We start from the raw sequence: 9,376 nt of genomic DNA, 5'->3' as shown, positions 1-9,376 counted from the left end.
CGGTAAGATAAACTACTCCACAGGTATATTTTAATTAGATATTTAATATATAGAGTTGGTTAGGTCAGGTATTTAACATAATAAGTTCTGGGCGGCCTGCTTTCCATAATTCTCTGTTGTAGTTTCTATAATCTTGTAACTAAATTACGATATTTTCATCATATTTTGGTATATTTCATTAAAATTAAGCTAACTCCACTTCTTGGGTGTGGTCGCTATAACACGTAAATACCAAATCTTCTTCTATGCTAGCCCCCCCTCTCCCAATTAGAAAGGTATGAGAAGTGTGCAGTATTGTATCCTACCTCATCGTCTGAAGGAAGTTTAAGAAGGTTGACACAATTATTGGTTTAGAGCAGTGGTTCCAAACCGATTTTGGATGCCCTCTCCCCCTTCGTGATATTTAGGTTTTATTATTCAAAATTTTGCATGTATTCTTCTGAAAGACGCTTTAGAGGCCATTAACTTGGTATGTTTTTTTTCCCCGGTCGTCCTCTAGGCATATTTTACGCAAATGAAAGAAATGTTTCTGCATGAAATGCCTTTTATACAAGGCATGGCGTTATTTAAATACATGGATCTTTTTTGCTCTTTAAATGCGCATGATTGTGATGTCATTCACAAAAAATTATATTTTTTTCAAAATTAAGGTTCTGAAGCATGGTCAGCCCAAGGGTGCATGTCCTTCCCCTGACCCACCAAAATATTGCCATGTCCCACCGGTGGAGCATGTGGCCCACGTTCTGAATAACGGGTTTAAAGTACGCTAAGGAGAAGAGAACCATTTTTCAATGACGAAAATCTCTTCTATGGCATCCGTTATAACTATATAGCCTAAATGACACGATACTACAAACCAGGCACGAAATTATTTGGGAGCTTTGGGGTGCCCCCTCCAAAAGATCAATATTTTTACAATTTCTCCCGATTCCTCTACTTCTTATTCCCCTACTTTATAATCCTTCCAAAAAGTATGCCTATCTTGTTTTTACAACATTGTTGGGTTAGAACTTAGAACACTATTGGGCCATATAAGTAGTGATAGGTCAATCTCAGAGACGGGGGTAATAGGACATTACTGTGTCAATCTAAGAGACGGGGGTAATAGGACATTACTGTGTCAATCTAAGAGACGGGGCAGGTAGGAGATTACCGTGTCAATCTGAGAGACAGGGCAGGTGGGCGATTACCGTGTCAATCTAAGAGACGGGGCAGGTAGGAGATTACCCTGTCAATCTAAGAGATGGGGCAGGTGGGAGATTACTGTGTCAGTCTAAGAGACGGGACAGGTAGGAGATTACTGTGTCAATTAAAGGAAGAGGGGTAATAGGACATTACTGTGTCAATTAAAGGAAGAGGGGTAATAGGACATTACTGTGTCAATTAAAGAGAGAGGGGTGATAGGACATTACTGTATGAATCAAAGAGACAAGACAGGTATATAGATGCTGTATGTTTATGGATGTTTTATGTTTATGGATTTTTACTGTTCATTGTAAAGGTGTTAAATATCATGTTTTCTGTTAAAAGTCATGACTGTTTTCATGCATTGATGGTTTTTTTCCTGGTATTGTTATATGGTTGGTGTATTATATAAAAAAATTTTTGTATGGATGTTTTATTGTACAAAGTAGAAACTTGCAATTGCTATTTTAGTCTATAGTTGGTAGTGGGAGTATCAAGAATGATTGGATTTGAGAAACAGAAGATCTTACGGAATCTATTCAAATTGGAAAAATGTTTAGTGTTAGATGATGACCTTTTGGAATTATCTCTTCAAGGGAAAATATTTTCTCTAGAAATGCTTAACACTATAATGGGAACTTATTTCCCATCTTTGGACTATTGTATGAAGCTTATGCGTTGTGAATCAAATGCATTTACTCAATTTATAGATATATTAATTGAAACGAAGCAAAATAACTTTGTGATTCTGCTTTAAACCAACACCTAGACATTTATTATTTAAACCTATAGGAAATACGTTTTTGTGACGCTGCTTGATTCCTCCTCCTCCTACAAGACGATGTTATTTTTTTTATTGATTTTGAGTCAGTTTCTTTTTGGCAGTGAGACGGACAACAGCGAAAAAATGTATCATACATGTTCACTATGTTTATATACATTGGGCAGCTGGTCTTCATGTGAGAACTGTACTACAGTTGATGTCCATAATAAAAAGTGTAGACTATGCAATCCGTGTAAATTGCATAAAGGGTATGTTATAAAAAATTAAGGACTATAATAACTGTCTTGAAGAGACTTGTGACTCTAATCCTAATGGATATCTATGCTCCAATTGTCATTATGATAAGTGTGACCAGTAGGAAAATACTTACCCTGGTATGATTGGAAAAACCCTAAACGTGACTTCAGTTTATTTCTAATGTACCATGAGTAAAATGCGATGTGTTTAAAATACCAAAATAAAGTTCCTTCTTTCTAAAGATAATTCTGACTTCCTCTAATCAAGTTAAACCTAGTTTCAAAAATGAGATGTCCTAAATCAGGAAAGGAAAAATCACAATTAGCCTCAGACATAGAACGGCGCTATTCAAGCTTTGGATTTCGCTAAGAAAGTGAGCAATAAAAAAGGTGCCACGCACAATATTTCTAAGGACGTTTAAATGATAAGAACCGTGTGAACGCTTGAATCATCAGAAATATTTAAAAGAATTTATCGGACGAAAGGTTCGTAACCTTGGAGCACCCGAGCCAATTATTAACCAGTTCTTACAACGCAGGACTGAAGAGCTACGTTTGATAGTGGGGTAAAAATGTTTTTTGAAAATATTCGTAAAGGAGAATCAAGACCATTCAGATAGAAGTCTTAAATTCTTTCATGTTGTATCTCGGTCACCGTTATTGTCATTGGAGTGACCCACTGCTGTTCACCTAAATATGTCAGTTTCAATAAACCAATTGGTTATTTTATCTGTATTTATTTCCTTTTATATTGCTGGATCGAACCTAGTAGTAGGCAATTAGTTCGATAACCATCAAAATTACAGCACCCAGGGAATCGGATTTCAAGATGGCCCAACAACAAGTTGCAGCGTTTAATAGGCTTTACATTTTATTTTCACTGATTAACTGAAGGTAGCACAGGCCTTGTTAGCACAATCTTCAGTGCTATAAGCGGCACTATCGGAGAAATTACAAGGTGTAAGTTCACGACCTTTGAGCATAACATTGCCTTTGACGCGGCCAGTATTTAGTACCACACTTAGCATAGCCAGCCAATATTTCCATCGCTACAAACACTAAATTTTTTCAAGTCTACAAATGGCGCGAGTCGGAAATTGGAGGAATACTTGCGGACTAATTACGCCATAAACCTTATAATTTGTATTCAATTATTAGAAAAATACAGACATATAAGTAAAGTGATTAGGCCTATAACCGCTAGGCTACGACCGGAAACCCTTTAAAATATCTCTTAGGAGATAATAGCCTCCCCCAAAATAGGTTAAGTGAAAAATAAATTTATACAAAAAAAAATGTCTGAAGATTTAGAAGAACAATTAATAGCACAAAAACTGGTTGCAAAAAATATACAAATAGAAAAATCTATCCCGGAGTACAATGGTCAATCAGATATTGACGAATTTAATATCCAGTTGGCCCAGTTTGTACAACTAACAAAAACAGAGCTAAAACTGTTAGTCAAAATGTTCGTACTACGATCAAAAGGCCAGGCCTAACCTTTATAAAACAGATTGAGCATATCGAACGCAGTAACGCCAGTAAATAAAGCTGATAAATTATTAAAAGTACTTAAAGATAGATTTATAAATCCGAGTTCCATAAATAAATTAAAACACGGAGCAGTGAGCTCTGACTTTTCACAAAATATAAGATAATACATTGATAATAAACACATTTCTGTAGAGGCAAAATACGGAAGTGGTTGGGGGCAACTGTATGAAAAAGTCATACTAAATACCTTTCTACAAGGGCTACCCCCAAAACTATATAGAGTGGTAATATCCAAAAATATTCAGACGTTGGATCTCGCAGTTCAGGAGGTAGAGCGATTGATCGAAGTCGACACGATGGTCGCAAATCACAGTAAAGTAAAAATAAATAGCCTAAGCGATTCAAATGCGAAAAAAAACTTCAACAGCGATCAGGAGTCCCCCAATTTCTTTTCAAGGGATAACTCCCAAGTGCCACAAAGAAATAAAACGCAAGAACCCGCTAGGCAGAAAACAGTACGTTTTCAACCTATCAAACAATCGAATTACGAAAATAACAATACAATAATAAGGTGCTATAATTGTAATAGTGTTGGCCATATCGCGAGAGAGTGCCGTTATGTCCCCAATTGCATACCAAGAATTATTGTGGGTAATACGCAAAATTACGGCAACCATTTGTTCGGAAGAACAAATTTTAGCACCGGTCGTGCAATAGGCTATACCCAGGGGGGATTGTGCCAATTAGTACCTTACAACACGTACCAACCAAATTTGCATAACCCTCCCCCCAACAGACAAATTAATTACCGATTTGCAAACCCAAATACTCGCCAAAGCCAATATAATGTAAGAATGCAATATAGCAATCACGAAAATTTGCCGATGGGAAATGAAAATTTTGCAAGCCAACTGCATTGGCAGTCAGCGCCAGCAAGTGGCACTGACACGAGACATCCACGTTACCATAACAGTACATGGCGAAGACAGACTGATGTAAATCAATTAGATATGCCTACGGAAACTCATACGTCTCAATACACGTTATAAGCACTGAAACATGAAGTAAATTTTTAGGGAATTGCTTCAGGCCCCTCAGAAATGTAAATAGGACCCAGGGGTTGCCAGGAGTATTTTATAGGTCCAACACACTAGTAGTGCTGTCTTGTGGTTATTGTCATAACAAGTTACCTATATTTAATGATTTTTGTGTAGAAAAAGTTTATTTTAAAGCTTTGATTGACTCCGGTGCAACGATTAGTATCATAAACTCTTGCGTATTTAATATGTTGCCTCTGCATATTAGGCGACAGAGGAACCCTAATAATCCCAATTTAACGAGTTTCACTGGCCATCAATTGAATGCAAAAGGTTCAATCTGCCTAAACGTAAAAAGAGACAATAGGACCTTTAAGACAAATTTTATAATATGTGATAACTTTCCATATGAAACAATCATAGGCACCAATTTTTTAAGGTCTAATAGAATACTATTAGACGTAGCTAATGAGAAGCTTGTCTACCCAGCTAAGGTAGGCGAAGAAATTTCTACCTTAAGAAATTGTAACAGAGGTTACGAAGACAACGTAATAGTCAACAAAATTTCTGGTGGTATAATGTCGCAGTATTTTGAACCTTATGTCTCGCAAAGACATGGCATAATTGGAAATTTGTTCAATTACCCTGAGAGACATTGCAGAAATGAAGTAAATTTAAATAATAAAAGTATTGAATCTACGAAAATAAAAATAGGAGATATGCGACAGTACAGGTCAAACGAAATTAAAAAAATAGCGGAATTATGGAAAAACATAGTAAAACCCAACGTGACGCCGCAAGATGCCGCAATGGCGCAGCATAGCGCCAGTATGAATCTAATAAACAATGAAAATAAAGAGAAATATTACGGATTCGCGATAAGGAAAAGAAAAGTCCCTCCCAAAACGATGCAAAAAATTCAAATATCATAGATGATTGAGCCAGTGGTTAGCAAATCGGAAATATGGTTTGCGCCCCATCTGAAATACCCGAAAATCTGCTATGCGAGGAACAGATTATATCTTATGACAAAGGAGAAGGTTTTATTAGGGTAACTAATAATCACGAAAATGATACAATTACAATTTAAAAGGGGACATTTTTAGTTCAAAACCAGGTTTTTAACGGAGAATGATTTAAATAAATAGGAAAATTCTAAGAGAATTCTAGTTAACGACGTTAAAACTTCGAACAGAGAATATACTCTAACTAAATCGCAATTCTTGAACAAATTTAATATGGATCATATTACGGACTTGGAACTTAATAAAAAATTATGTAAATTATTATGTAATTTTAAAGATGTGTTTTCGGCATCTGAAGATGACATCGGACTGATACAGTTTTATTAACATTCAATTTTAACGACAGGTAATCCTGTAGCAAAACAGCCATATCGTGTGCCATATAAGCACAAAGAATGGTTAAAACATAAAATCCATAAATTAGAAAAAAATGAAATTATACGCCCAAGTATAAGTCCTTATAGTGCACTAGTGATCTTAGTACCAAAAAAGAATGGAGATTTTAGACTCGCAGTAGATTATAGAGCCCTCAACAAACAAGTAGTTAGCGATAAATTTCCTCTACCAGGAATAGATGAAATTCTTGACTCAATTTCAAGCAAAAACAAAATTTTTACTTCTTTGGACCTTACCCAAGGCTACCACCAAGTGAAAATAGCCGAAAAGGATGTCCATAAAACTGCATTTTCAGCATCTAAATGTGGTTCATATGAATACTTAAGGGTACCATTCGGACTGAAAACAAGTTCAAGCGCACTATGTAGACCCCTCGTGCACCTGTTAAGAGGAATCAAGAATATAATTCATTTTTTAATGATGTTATATGCGTGGGAGAAAACACTGAACAACGCTTAGCAACATTAGCTAAGGTGTTCGAGAAGTTCAGGCAAGGCAATTTAAAATGCCGGCCCGAGAAGGTAAATTTATTTCAACCTAAAATTAAATTTTTAGGAGTAGTAATAACTCAGGGAGAGATATCCCCAGACCCTGATAAAATAAAATGTGTTGAAAACCTAAAGCTCCCTAGAACTATGAAAGAATTAAGGGGAATTTTAGGTCTCACTGGCTACTTTAGAAAGTTCGTGCGCAATTACGCCCAAATTGCAAACCCCCTCACGGAATTAACTAAAGGGAACTCCCACAAAGCTATCTGGTCCTAGAAAGCACAAACCTCCCTAGACCGTTTCAAAAAAGCACTCACTTCAGAACCTATATAATCTCTCCCTGATTTCGAAAAACGGATAAATTGTGACCACAATGGATTCTAGCTCAAAAGGCATTGGCGCTATTCTTTTGCAAATAATCCCGGTAGAAAACACTAATCCTCTAGAGGCATCACCTAAACAAAAACAAGTTGAAAAAGGTATATGCTATTTGAGTAGAACCTTATCAAAAGGCGAAAGTAGTTACTCCACCACAAACTTAAAATTATAATCTATAATCTACCACTTGGACAAATTTAGACATTATTTAATTGGTAGAAAATTTACACTACGATCAGACCATAAATGCTTGCAGTACCTGCGCACATTAAAAAACCCCACGGGCATTCTAGCTAGATGGATTATGAAAATCCAAGACCTAGATTACGAATTTGAACATTTAAAAGGTAAACAAAATTCAGCTCTTGACGTTCTGAGAAGATAACCAGAAAAAATTCGGTCAGAAGCATGAGAAAATGAAATTAAAACTATCAATACCGAGAGTAAACATAGATATTAGGAAAACAAAGTCAAACACACAGTAAAAGATAATAAGACTAAATATCGTCCCCTGTCTTTGGAAAATATAAAAAGAAAGGAAAAAAAGGACGAAATGTGTGTAGCACTAATTGATTATTTTGTGAATGATGATGCGTTACCGGATAAATTCAAAACTCTTAGAAAAGAGATAGATAATTTTTACTATGATCTTGATGAAGAAATACTGTGTAGAATTGTGAATGCTGAGACAAATAGAAACCAAACCTCAATAATACCTGTATTACCACAAAACTTAATAGTGCCTGCATTTGAATATTTTTATTCAGATACAGGTGGACATTTAGGGGTAATGAAAACGTTCCATAAATTAAAACAATATTTTTACGTCCCGTCCGCAATGACAAAACTTAAAGAATTTGTAAGTACATACGAAGCATGTAACTTAAGACAAATCCCCCCAGCTTATCCTAATCCTCCAATGGGAAGAATCCCGGTAGCAAAGTACCCCTTCGATATTATATCATTTGACTTATACGGAACAATTGGAGGCTTGCCTGTTTCTAGAAGAGGCCATACTTGTATTCTTTCGGTTATAGATCATTTTTCCGGATTTACTTTTGCAAAAGCATTAAAAAATTAAGTTGCTTATGCCACAAGTAAGGCGTTAGCAAAATTATTTTTACAATTTGGCATTCCTAATAAAATTTTGAGTGACAACGGAGGTAATTTTGTTTCAAAAGTAACAAAAGATTTAATGAGTTTTCTTAATATAGAGAAGATGGTGACAGCTCCGTACCACCGACAAGCTAATGGTAAAATAGAAAAGAGGCATAAAATATTTTCGAACGTATTAAGTATTTATACAAAAGGCAATAGAAACAACTGGGATCAATTCTTACCTTATTTAACTAATGTAATCAACACTGCTTATTCAGAAACAACCAAAGACAATCCATTTTATTTACTTTTTGGTCGTGATTTTAGAATCCCGTATAAGGAGATTATTGAATCTCGGCACTATTATAATAGCTCGGAAGATTACAAACAAGAATTCATTAATAGGATAAGGAAAACTTATAAAATAGTTAGGCAAGAGTTGGAAAAATGTAAAATAAACCAAGAGCTTAGAAACCAACCCAAAGTCAAGGGGAGTATAGATTTCAAAGTAGGAGACTGCGTCTACCTAAAGAACGAAGCAAAAACGGAAGGGAAAAAACTTTCCAATAAATATTCTGGACCGTACAGAATAGTCAAAAAGTACGATAATGAATATACTTTTAAAATGGAAAACCCCGATAGTGGAAGAACTTACAAGGCGCATGTTAGCCGAATAAAAAGAGCCAAATTTCCAGAGAGATGGGTATCACATCCCTCCTCTACTGATTCGTCAGATGCAGAAACTGAGCCCCCTAGGTCAAGATTGGCAGAGCTAAAACCCTTTAATTTCAAGCAAGACTATTTCGAGAATGACAGTGATGAGAAAAGTTTTGAAGAATTTTTAGCTATGAAAAATCTAGTGATTCCAGATAAAAAAATCCCTTACATCAGTAAGAATAAAACCGCCAAAAAGTCCCAAAAGATATTTATCAGTAAGTTTGAGAGATTTAGATTATATTATAACACCAAAAACCCAGTTTGTCCCCGATAGAATTTTGACCTCGTGTCCCACTAAAAGATTTAACGATGATATGATTTCCCCTGCGTAACAGATAGAAATGTCCCCGTCAGCACAGGAAGACTTGAGCAGAGCTATAGAAACCAGCAGTATTACTGTAAAGAAAACTCCTCCCAAAGCTTTAACTAAAACAAACCTGCGAGAAGCTATGGATTTAATTAATTTCCCCATAAAAAAGAGTCAAAGTACATTGCCCGAGAATAAAACTCCCAAGGATGACCAGCTAGGTCAATATCA

Source organism: Artemia sp. Qi Xiang Cuo, chromosome 4, assembly GCF_049724085.1.
Source record: "Artemia sp. Qi Xiang Cuo chromosome 4, ASM4972408v1, whole genome shotgun sequence".
Classification (NCBI taxonomy): Eukaryota; Metazoa; Arthropoda; class Branchiopoda; order Anostraca; family Artemiidae; genus Artemia; species Artemia sp. Qi Xiang Cuo.
This window is presented reverse-complemented; position numbering follows the sequence as displayed.